The 13213-nt window shown below is 38.7% G+C and overlaps 1 long non-coding RNA gene across 1 annotated transcript in view; it reads left to right on the plus strand.

Moving 5' to 3' along the window:
• LOC109026533 (uncharacterized) overlaps positions 1 to 12401 on the plus strand; it is a 78366-nt gene extending 65965 nt beyond the window's left edge. The window contains exons 5-6 of the long non-coding RNA XR_002005540.4: positions 4468 to 4653; positions 10882 to 12401. This is a non-coding gene — a long non-coding RNA (uncharacterized lncRNA). The remainder of the gene's footprint in view (positions 1 to 4467; positions 4654 to 10881) is intronic.
• Positions 12402 to 13213: the final 812 nt, after the last annotated feature.

A 13213-nucleotide genomic window follows, 5' to 3' on the forward strand; every position in this document is an offset into this window, starting at 1 on the left:
AACCAATCACCAAGTCTTGCTGTTTTACCCACTAACAGCTTTCTAAGTCATTCACTGTTCTTATTTTCACATTTTCTCATTCCTCAAAGATTACAGCACCTGAAACACTATCACTCTTTTCAACATGTGATATCTGTGTAGATTATCTGTCATTATCTTGGACTCTAAATTCCTTGGCAGTCTGTCTCCCAGTGATCTTTCTTGTACCCTATCCCAGATGCTAACATTCAAGGTCATGCTGTCATGTTTGTCAATGGCAGCCCTGAAGTTCCTCCAAATTTTCAGTTTCAAGCATCACATTCTCCAGCTGACACCTCCTCTTTGCCTGCCAATGCTTACTAGAATGAAACTCTAACAATTATTTCACCAATCTGGTGCCCCAGCACATCAATCCTAATAACTCTTTTCTCTCCTCGTGTCCTCTCCTTTCTCCTTACCCAGCTTAAATTCATGGCAGTCCTTCTAATTATTCTTTGAACCTGCTCTGAACCCCTTTGCTTTCTCTCACTTTTGTGGTACTTTTGGCAAAGCAACAACCTTTTTAAATTATTTGCCTAGTCTCTGCTTGCATCAACACAGATTATCTCTCCTTTTCACAGAGATTGGCTAAAACAGTTCACAAAACGTATTTTCCTTTCCTTTTTGGTACAAGGCTAAATGATGTTTCCTGGGTTCTGTTCACCTAAGGTGCAGCCATGACATTGAATTTTAGCCAAGACAATGTGAGTAGAAATGATGCATACTACTTCCAGGACTGGCATAAATAAAATTTATGGAAATCTTGCATTTTCTCCCATCCTCAATTTTCCAACTGGGTATCAATTCCCAGGACAAACTTGAAAAACACGTGTTGAGTTTCTACTGACCAAGATCACTGAAAGACTCAGTTGTATAATCTAGGAGTTCATTCTCATTATGTCCCATTACCTATTAGGCTTTATGTTACTAGAATAGAAATTTCTGTTGTATTAGGTTACAAGATTTCAGGATTTATCTGTCACAGCAGCTAGCATTACCTTAACAAAACCACTGTAGAGCTATGCACACTCAGCTGCTAGTTGGTCTAACTTTTAGATTCATAATCACTGATCTTAATTGTTTCCCAGCGTGAACACTAGAGTCTTCTAATCAGACTCCTACTCTCCTAGATAACAGTTCATACTTTTTACTCTTTCCTTGAAACTCACACCTGAATGTCTACAAATCCCATCATTAATACCTTCAAAATATATACAGAATGTAACCACTTCTTTATCCCCATCTATTTTGACTGAAATAGCCTCCTAGCTGGTCGGTCCCTCAGTCAATTCCAACACAACAGCCAGGGTGATGCTATCAGAATGCAAGACAAATCTTTTGAGATCTCAAAACCCTCCATGACTTCGTATCAGTTAGAGTCTAGCCAGGAAAATAGGAGCCACACTGGATATCTCAATCTAAGAGGTGTTTTCCATAGATGTTGGGTGCCTGAAAGAGAAAAAGGGTAACACAGAGATTTAAAAACTCAGGCAACAGCTGATACTGCTGGTTGTTGAAACAAAAGGGAAGGGGTGGGGTTACCAGAATCTAGGAGCTTAGAAGAGGGGCTCTGCAGAGCTGGTTCTGTACTTCTAGGAAAATAGCCACTGCCCTAGAGCTGCTGATTCCTCCGAGAGTGTGCCACAGCGCTGTGCTGGAAATGCCACAACTCATGGGAGGCTGGATCTAGCAATGCCGTCAAAGACAGGAAAAACAGGAAGGAAGTTCCTTCTGCTCTTCTCTCTATGCATCCTGCAGATGGAACCTAAAAGGAAGCCTGCTGGCAAGGGTAACTGGAAAATGTAATTTTCAGAGTCCTCCCAGCATCAGAGAGTCACCTTCTTTGGTTTCTCAGCACTCCTAATCACTCCTCTCCATGTATTTTAACTTCCATGCAACAACAGTTAACAACTTCATGCTTCCACCTAGCAGGATCCAACTCTCTTTTATATAAATGAAGTCATTTGTACTTTCTTCCACATGTAAGAGACTCAAAGTCCTAACATTTACTATGCCCCATCTGGGAGTGGTGATAAATCCTCTTATTCAGTTGCAATCACAGCGACAATCCTTACATGAAGTAATAGGGATGAAATAAAGGATGAAAAAAATCCGTGATTCCTATGGTTTCACTTAGACTCACTGGTGAGTCCATGGTCAGCTGCTGGGCTGACTGTGCTGGTCTTTGGGCCCTCTCACGTGCCTGGGACCTTGGCTACAACAGCTTGTCTCTATTCCACATGGTTTTTCCTTCTCCAGATGGTGGGCACAGGCTTTTCTCCATGAAAGTTGCAGGGTTCCAAGAGAGAGAGGAGGAGGATAGAAAGTCTCTTGAGAAGCAAGCTTAGAACGCACACAATGTCACTTATATTCTACTGGCTAAAGCAAATCACAAAGGCATCCAAATTCAAGACACTGAAAAATAGATTACACCTCTTGAAGGGAGGCACTGCAAAGATTGCTATTTTGCAATATGCTACATGTATACATAATCAAGAAAGAAGACATACATAGCTTTCCTTTTTCCACTACATTTTACCCTTCAGTTGACCACTGTGACACGGATTTTTACTTGATTCCATAGGTACCCACTTTTTGAGCAGTGATCCAAAACGATTTTTGAGTCCCTAGAAGCATTGATTTGGTCTAGTGTACGGTCACCTATCAAATGCAGGCAGGCATGTCTCAGGAAGATCTAGAAAACTTTTACAGTATTCAGTTGTGGCAGTGTTGAAGAGTACTTTCTCAAAAGGACCCAGTCTTCCTTTTGATCAAAGAACGCCAAGTCTGTGAACGCCTTTAGGTTCGGGAAGTAGATGAGAAGTTGTGAATACTCAAGTCCGATTTCTGCCCATCAAACATAGAGTTCTCCTATTATGCTGATTAAGTAACACTTTAGAAATCTGCTTATCTATTTTCCTCCTAAGTCATTTCATTCCTAAGGAATTAAGTGAGCATAGACAAAGGTCTCTGCAGGTCAATTCTGATTTCTAATTCTTCCTAGCTATCTTCACAGAAATTACATAACTCTTACTTCTTGAAGTGAGTATTACTTCTTGACTTCACTACTCTGCGATCCCATGATATACATTGAAATTAGGGATCCTTTTTCAATAATAGCATCTGCCCTTGCCATCTTTACCCTTCAGAGGATGACTGCCATTGAACTTTACAAAGATACTGGCATACGCTCTAGAAAAAGGGATGTCTTCTGGGCCCTCTAAACAAATAGAGAGGGGTGGTGGGTGTGCAAGTTTCACAAGTAAAGTCCACTCTAACATTCCTACATCCCTAAGCCATTTTTGACACCAGGCCAGGAAAATTCTCATCCAACCTTCCTGCAAGAAGGCCACCATTGAATCCAATAAATTAAACAATTGTTAGAACAATTTTAGTCTGCTCAACCTATCATATTAAATCTGAAAGAAGTATACCTATGTTGAGAAATTTTATGTGCTACAATGTCACATTCCATCCTTTTTGGTCTAACATGATATTATTATACATATGCTATAATCACATATACCCCCTAGGTTCATGTCAATATGATTTAGAAAAATACAGCAATTCTTTTGGAGTATAACTTATTTCTTCTTACATTGGATTTTTCACTTGGCCCTGTTACTTAGATTGCTTTAGCAGTATAGGCCTAGACACAGTAGAAGTGGTAAGTCTTGAGGAGGATAAGCATCTCGTTGAAAGGAATGCTCAGAGTGGATTCAAGGTTTTCAAATTTATGTTCCATCAGATATCCCTATTTCTTTCCAATCAGTCTTAATTTTCACTTAGGACACTTGCAAAGTCTGTGAATGCCCCTTTCATTGTAATTCCGTAACTGACCTAAATAGTTAAATGTTGAATTTGGTTTTCACACATATTTGCCCTGCTATATACAAACTAAAATAAATACATTTGTACAAAATAAAAGATTCTTCTAGGATCACAAGACAAGCTTTGAGATTATTAAATTCTTGAGTCATTTTCCTTTTGTATAGTCTCCGGCACTGTCAGAAATAGCCATTCTACCCAAAAGTCATCACAGTCATTATTACCACCATAACCATCACCTGCAGCAGTCATTTTATCCCCCAAGATACTCATTTACATAAGCATTTTATCCCAAGCAATCCCAGGTGATAATTTAGTTAAATATTGCATGCCATGTCAGCATCCTCATTTTCTACTGATAAAGAACTTAGCATTAAGTTCAAGGTCAAGGACGTATCTTAAACATTTCCATAATCCCATCTTTGAGGGTTTTCTGGCATCATTCCCAGTACCTGACACTGTAACCATCAGGAAAATAGAAACCACCTTAAGGATTTGGAACAAAGGGCATTTAAGCAGAGAATTGGTAACATAGGTGTTTGAGAGCTAAAGAACAAAAATGGAATATTTCAGTAACCTGGATATTAAAAACTAAAGAGGCTGGCATCTCTACATCTTTAGGACCAAGGACAGAACCCAGAGGGCTAACAAAGAAGCACCATGGAGTTGGTACACAGACCTCTGAGAACGGATCCTAAATGGCTATCGCTGCTACCTGGCATCTCACCAGAGAACTGGTCCTGGAAGCTCTCAAGGAAGGTTGAAGCTTTTAACTGCTACTGACCAATACAGGAAAAACAGAAATGTGTAAGTCCCTTCTCTCTTTTCCTTGCCTTCTATTGGCAAAACTTAACAGGAAATCATTTGACTAACGGGAAAATGTAGTTTACAGAGTCATCATAAAGAAGAGTACTGAAGGGTGCTTTGGAACCAAGAGCTAATAGATCAGTAGCTGGCACAGACTCGCCATCTCACGCAGAATAAAAGCTAAAATCCTGTAGTGATCTATAGTTACTACATAACCCAGTCCCTTGTCACTCTCAATTTCATCTCACTCCTCCTGCTCCTGCCATAGAGACGCCTTGATCCTTCTTGAACACACTAGGCATGTTCTCATCTCACACCCTTCACACTCAGTGTTCATTCTGCCTGAAACGCTCTTCCCCGAGATCTTCATGGGTCACTCCCTCATTTCTTTCCATTCAATCATTACTTTCTCAGCGAGGCCTTCCTTAGATTTTCCTCCTACAGTTTCACCTCACAGTGGCATCTTATTTCCCTTTTCCCTGCTTTCTTTTTTCCATATGTACTTATCACCCTATAATATACTATATATATGCATATATTTATATTTATTTTATTTTATATATATATATATATTTTTCTTTTTTTAAGACAGAGTCTTGCTCTGTCGCCCAGGCAGGAGTGCGATGGTGTGATCTCAGCTCACTGCAACCTCCACCTCCTGGTTTCAAGCGATTCTCCTGTCTCAGCCTCCTGAGCAGCTGGGACTACAGGTGCGCACCACCATGGCTGGCTAATTTTTGTATTTTTAGTAGAGATGGAGTTTCACCATATTCGTCAGGCTCATCTTGAACTCATGACCTCAGGTGATCCGCCCGCCTTGGCCTCCTAAAGTGCTGGGATTACAGGTGTGAGCCACGGTGCTTGCCCTAATTTTTGTATTTTTAGTAGAGATGGGGTTTCGCCATGTTGGCCAGGCTGGTCTCGAACTCCTGGCCTCAGGTAATCTGCCCACCTCAGCCTACAAAAGTTCTGGGATTACAGGCATGAGCCACCACACTGGGCCAATATACTATATATTTTATGTATTGATCTTATTGTATGTCTTCTCCAGTAGAATGTGAGTTCCACAAGATAGAGACTTTTATTTGTTTTGCTCATGGCGGAATTCCAGTGACAGAACAGTGCCTGGCAAACATTTGAAATTAAACAAATATTTTTTGAATTAGTGAATATACTAACACAACCCTCATCCTAGACAACACTCACCTGGACACATCCAGGAGTCTACTACCTGCTCTCCCTTCATTCATTCTTGTCTCTGCCTATCCATTTTCAATGCTGCTGGTATAGTAATTTAAATAAAATAATTATACATTAGACTACATTCTGTCCCTGCCTCTTCACCTCAGTCATGGCTGTATAGCTAATATTGACTTATTTAAGTAAACTCTGTTCATTCAGGGTTTCCTTAATCATTTAATAGTGAGGATTTCTACCTATGACAGTTTTTCAACAGTTTTTCACTTGACTTGTGTTTTTAGTGATCTTTTAAAGAAATCTTTGCAAAGTCTCTCCTTACCTAATTTGGCTTTGGTACTGTAAAAATCAAGTGGATCATTTAAAATCTGATCTTTTGTATGTAGACACAAGATGAAAATATGCCTATCTTAACACAAAAGTTATGCTTTCAAAATGTTGCCTGTGAATCGATATATATGTTAAAAGTCTAGGTTTTTATTTCAAAGTTTATAATAAATTGAATATTCATTCTTTTGGAAAATTCTGTGGGAATAAGACATAATAAAATCTCACTTAAGCATTCATGAAAACAAAAGTTGCCTAAATCGTAAAATAGAGATGTATATTTTATATTTTGCATAGTAGATTAAAAGTCTAAAGGGGATCATTGTTTAACAAAATTTCCATCAACCCTTGTCTTACCTCCAAAATAGAATAATATGTCCCCTTTTTTGTCTGTCCAAAACCTATTTCTTTGCTCCCTGTAAAAGCTGTATACTTGTAGAAATGAACAGATTGATGTAGTCTGATGGAACAATAAGATGCAGCAGGAATCCAGGCAACAATTGAGCCTGCCTGCCTGGTTGTTTTTCTTTACTCTGAACTACTGTATCGCTTGAGCTTTGCTTATGCCAAGCTAGTGGTTGGATGTGTGTGCCTTCTCTTAGTGAATTGTAACAGCCTGGAGGTCAAGGTTTTACTTACTTTGTGCCCCACAGAAGGCTTTGCATGGGGTAGGTACTGAAATTGTTTGTTATAATTAGTTTAAAAATTGGACACAGAAAAAAGTATATGAAGCAACTCTATCAACACATCAATGGAAATTTTAAAGCTAAATGCAAGTCTTTAGATTCAATGCACAGAATGAACACCCAGAACACCCAGATTTATCAATTATGTCAAATTTGGTGTTCTATACAATGAATTGGGCTGATAGCCATAGACATTTGAGTGTGTATATGTGTGTAATGGTTCAAGCTAAGTTGAAGGGAAGGGTTTTGATAATTCTCAAAACAAGGCTGGATTTTTTTTTTTTACAACATAGAAATTACTGTCTTGCTTCAAATAATACATTTGAATATAAATGCATGCATGTTCATTTCCTACCTTCAGCTTCTCCCTTGCAGGTCTGGGGTCCTAAAACATTGCACGACTGTGTTTTCCTCCAGCTCAGGCTTCTCTACCTTTCTTCCTTTGGAGCATCTGTTATGCAACGTATTGAAAAGCAAATTGCCTGTTTTGGAAAGGGTGATTTCCTTTTGAGGCCATCTTAATCTCCAAGGAAAATGTAGAGACACACAAAAATATGCACAAACAGCTGGAGTACAGGTTAACGTTAGTGAAACCAAACCTTTTTTTAAAATATATTCAGAAATGTGAGTGAAGTTACTTTTTGTAAAACTTCCCTGCTGTTCTCACAGCACAGCATGCAGCTCTATGAGGCTGAATATGCTTTATTTTCACACAAACTTTTCTTCACATGGGTCAGTATTGACAGTGTAATCTTTACAAAATATGCCTCTGATGAAGAAAATAAATCCTCCACTTCTAATAGCAGGGTTGTAAAAAAAATACAGCACAAGGAAACTTGTTTGAAATACCATGCTGCCGAAACATGTAAGAATATACTTACTCTTTAATCTCAGAATGACTTTCACTGGTTTGTCTTTAATGTAATCATTTTTAGCCCTTATGATTTAAGTTTGGCTTCATGTGATCCATCTGGTTGGATCAGAGCCAATACTTATATGTTCCTCTCAGGTTTACTGACTGCTTACATAAATATTATCTGGCAAAATAGGTATTTCTCTTATCCCCATTTCACAAACATTTGGTGATTGCTTTTGCAGATGTTACCCAAAGATGTTACGGTAAACTCTAAAAATTCAAAAAACTTAGTCTATCTAATTGTTCTTTTTCATGAAGTGTCAGACATTTGTTTATGGTAAATTTATTCCATTGTATTTTTGTAAACCAATTAAAGTGGAGTGACAAAATGATAATAAATCTAGTTTATGTCTAAACATGTGACAATACTCTTTCATCATTGAAGAGATGTTAAGAAATATATTTGGCTACCAGTAGTTATAGCCTAAACAAGAGACATGTAGCTTTGTCTCATGTTAAAGAAATCTGAAAGCAGGCAGCTCTGGTTGAGGAAACCACGCTATATATATTATATATATTGTGTATATACTATTTCTTAGGGAACTACACGTTCCTTTCTGCTCTGCCATTCCCAGCACACACATGGTTTCCATTTTCAGGGCCCAGGGTAGTTTTCAGAGCTCCAGCCATCTTCTGCATCATTTTCTATTAGGATGCAGAAGAAAAGGAAAGAAAAGCAAAAAGGTTTTTTCAGAAGTCCCACCCAATAATTGTTCTATCTACATTTCACTGGACTTCCTAGTTCCAGGGGACAGGGCAACAGTAGATTCCGGGATGGCTCATCATTGCAGGGCTGAGACTGGGGATTTGTTATTGAAGAAGAAAGGATGAATGGATTGGACAACAAAACTTGCTGTTTTTGTCACTCTTCCATAAAGGGTTTCTCTACTTTTAAGAACAGAATCTATTGAACCCTCCAAACTATTACCCCACATATTTTTTTAAAAAGTCCCACTAATGGTTTAAAGAGTATCCTTGGTTGAATAAAAATGTAATAGAAAAAACAAAATTAAGATAAAGCGAAGGTGACAGTTGAAAATCGAAAAGTATCCACCCCAGATCAGAGACTATATAATAGCAGTGAAAAATGAACTAGAATTTAGTAAAAATCTATGTTATTCCTCTACAGGAATCACTTCCTGTAAGTATCTTGAGACTGTTAAGGAAGCATGCTTAAATTATGACTATTGCTCTATGGGGTTCTGAGAGCTAGAAGGAATGAAAACATCCAGAGTCTTACACATTCCCATCATGAACATGACTTAAAGTCTAAAATCATTATACTATTGACATTGAACATTAGAATAACAGCGAATTATTGAAAATCACATTAACTCCTAATCTCAAAATTTACATTATAAGCATAAAAATGTGCTAGAGCACGTTAGCAATTCAGTGCTAGTAAATTAAACAAAAGCAAGATAGGATTTAAAATACAGTTTTATTAAGAACCGACTGATCGCGAAAAATCATATAAACATTCCCTTATACTACTTGGAGAAAATGAGTGGCAAAAACATTTAGAAAAGCTAAATAATGCATTTTAGGCATATGTGTGTGGTATACAAATATATAGAAAAAGTAATAAAGCAGCCACATTCCCTAACCTGGTAATTCTACTCCTGGGAAACTCTTTCTGAAAAAGATGGATCCTAAATCCTGAAAAAAAGGTTTGATGCACAATCTTTACAGCAGCAGGATTTAGAAGTAAAAAATTTAAAATAGCTAGCTGTTCAACAACAGGATAATAACTTAGGTAACTGGTGATATGTTCACTTACTGAAAACAGTATTGCTAATCAAGTAACTGAACATGTAAGAAAAGGTCACAAGAGAACTCTAAGGTATCACAGAGGTACAGACTGCAGGGAGCTCCTGGAGCTGGGAGAGAAAAAGGAAGAGATTGAAGTTGAAACTTAGCACCTTCTTGGAGGATCCCTGTGGACCCGTAGCCCAGACCTCTGAAAAGTCAGCCCCCTGGCTGAGGCTGATGTTTCTGAGGTGTTGTGTGCTGAAGCTGGTTCTGTTAAGCGTGGGAACAACTGCAAACTGCATCCACCCACTGCTCTGGCAGGGCGCTGCCATTTGTAGGGTGAAAGAAGCATCTCTGGATGCTACGTAAGAAGTAGATAGAAAGCACAAAGGAAGGAGTTCAGTCACTCCCTTTTCCTGTAGAGCTCAACACTCCCTGAAGCACCTCCACTAGGCAGAGCCTAACAGGGAACCAGCTATCACAGCAGAAACTCCTGGCCCCTCCCTGCACTCTTAACAGCAGGTCTTTTCAGGCTGTGCTTGGCCCATCTGGATGCCTACCTTCTCCTTCGTCAGCTCCTAGGGCTTCTGGAAAATCAAGAGTGGGTTAGGGGTGACGGGGAGCTCCCTGCTTCCGCAGGACTGAGTAGGAGCCTATCGTTTGCTCAGTGGGCAAGGGCCACCTTGGCTAAGGTGCCCCACAGAACAGGTACCCAAGACTGGTAGGGATGGGGGAGAATGTTCCCAGCCCTCCACAGGGCTTATGGGGCTTTCCCATATGTGCCACTGCCTGCTGCAGGCAGGATGAGACACTGCCCACCATGGGGGCCTCCTGCTCATTGTTACCATCAACAGTGGGCTTTCTCACTTTTAACTGTGCTGGATCCAGTGGTCTGCAGAGTCCCAGAGCCACCACAGCAAAACTGAGTATAGAAGGCTGGTTTGGAGGTGAGAGACAATAACTTAACTGGCACAGCCTTACTTATTGCCTGTCTCTAGCTAGAAAATAGACTCTTCAGGGACACAGTAGCTCCAGTTCTTAGAGCAGTGCCTGACCCATGGTAGGTGCTCCATAGGTATTGTTGAATTAATGAAAAGAAACTCTCTGTTAATGAAGGAAGGGGTAAATTGTGAAAAAAAATTATGGCATCTTTATTTCTGCCTTTGGAGTTTTCCTAATTCAGAAATTCCTCTAACAAATGAAAGGTGCAAACCAAGAGAACGCCTCCCCTCTTTCCTGTTCTACTTTTTCTTAACTATGTGTGACTTCAACAAGTTACTTAACTGTAGGAACCCCGGTTTTATAATCCTGAAGACAGAAATAGCATTTACTTTTTTTTTCTCTTTTGAGATGGAGTCTCACTATGTCACCCAGGCTGGAGTGCAGTGGCGTGATCTCGGCTCACTGAAACCTCCGCCGCCCAGGTTCAAGCAATCCTCCTGTCTCAGCCTCCTGGGTAGCTGGAACTACAGGCACCTGCCACCATGCCTGGCTAATTTTTGTATTTTTAGTAGAGACGGGGTTTCTCCATGTTGGCCAGGCTGGTCTCAAACTCCTGACCTCATGATCCGCCCACCTCGGCCTCCTAAAGTGCTGGGACTTCAGGCGTGAGCCACTGCCTTCGGCTGGAAATAGCATTTACTTTAGAGTGTGATTGTAAAGATTAGTGTGATAATATGTACAGAACATCTTATATTCACGGAGGGCACACATTTGTTCAATGAATTGTGCTGTTGCGATCACAAATCACATTTCCTCACCCTTCAACCACTGCGCATCCAACATCATTTCCAAGTAGGTATGATTTCTGAATCATAATAGAAACTAACACTTCTTGGGTATTTCTGTTTTGTGCCAAGCACCACTATAAGTGTTTTACCTATATTAACTCAATTAATTCTCCCAAGAATTTATGAAGTAAATGCTTTTATTTTTCCAATTTTACCAAAGAGGAAATTAAGGCAGAGAAAGTTAAAAGAAAAAAAAAACCTTATATTACGTAGCTAGAAAGTGTCAGAACTAGGGTTTGAACCCAAGCAATCTGGCTCCAGAGTCTTAGCCACTGGTACACTGATTCTTTAATAGGACTACTAATAACTATATTCTTATTGCTAACTATGCTATAAGTCTTCTGGGTATTTACAGGACTGTCTTGTGTAATTATTAATAGGGCACTTTACCCAATTCAGCCAAAATTCCTAAGGAGAATCATTGACTTAGAAAAACCACATCTGATTGAATTGAGCATGCCAAGAATGAGGAGAGATGGTGTCTCCTTTCACAAGGGTATCTGGACAGAGCTTAAAGTGTCAATCTAATTATAAACTGTTATTCTCCTATTATGGAAAAACCCTGTAATTGGATACTAGAAAATTCTCTGTAAAAGCTTGTCCCTCAGGCAAGGCTTAATACTGGTCTCAGAAGCCCAGTTAAGTATGTTTTAAAAAATTGGTTATCCTTAAAAATACTGAAGGGAAATACTTCCCATTAATGCAGTTGTCATTGGATGGTAACATAATAGGTAATATATATTTTTTTCTTTTTTAAAAGTCTTTTATTCATAATTTTTCTTAAGAGGAAGAATTGTTATAAAAACAATGTATTTCTTAATTATAAGAAAACATTTCTACAAAAGGTAGAAATTTTAGATAAGTAAAAATAAAATGAATTATACATAATTAATTACACCATTGCATGTTAAAAATCTGCTATATTTTCCAAATTTTTCTAATGTAAGGATACTCATAAATTGTGTGAGTCTGTATAAAAGATGGAATCATATTCTTCATGTTGCTTTCTATTCTGTTGTGCTTTTCACTTACAAGAATACTGTGAATATACTTCCCTATGAATAAATGCACATGTATGTCACATTTTGCAATATATTTACTGTTATTAACGTATTATAATTTTTAACCATTCCCTTCTTATTGGATATTTAGGTGGGCTCCACTTTATAGCTATCATAGCTCTAAATTTATACATTTTTTTCTCACTTCTCTTATTAGTCTCTCAGGATAAATTCCAAGAGTGGAATTTCTAGGTCACATTTAAAACTCTAAGTTTTTAAATGTGTATTGACTAATTGTCCTCCAGTAAAGTTGCTGCAAATTATTCTTCTACCAGCAGTGTCTTAGAGTTACTGTTTCCTTAGAGACATGCAATGTTCTTTATTGTCTTTGTCAGTAAGTCAAGCTAAACAAATATTTAAGCTTTATTGTTTATTTATTTGATAACTGCTTCATGTGCTCTTGTCATTTGTGCTTCTTCTGTGAATTGCCTGTTTTTGTCTTTTGCCCATTTTATTTATTGAATTGCTTTTTTAAAAACTGATTTGTTCATGCCTGTAATCCCAACACTTTGGGACTCCAAGGCGGATGGATCACGAGGTCAAGAGATCGAGACCATCCTGGTCAGCGTGGTGAAATCCCGTCTCTACTAAAAATACAAAACTTAGCTAGGTGTGGTGATGCGCACCTGTAGGCCCAGCTGCTCAGGAGGCTGAGGCAGGAGAATCGCTTGAACCAGGGAGGGAGATGTTGCAGTGAGCCGAGATCACGCTACTGCACTCCAGCCTGGTGACAGAGTGAGACTCAGTCTCAAAAAACAAAAAAACAAAAAAAAAAACCCCCTGATTTGTAAGAGTTCTTTATCTTCAAATATTTTTAATATGTTTCAAAAC

The sequence above is a fragment of the Gorilla gorilla genome, chromosome 3, assembly GCF_029281585.2.
Source record: "Gorilla gorilla gorilla isolate KB3781 chromosome 3, NHGRI_mGorGor1-v2.1_pri, whole genome shotgun sequence".
Lineage (NCBI taxonomy): Eukaryota > Metazoa > Chordata > Mammalia > Primates > Hominidae > Gorilla > Gorilla gorilla.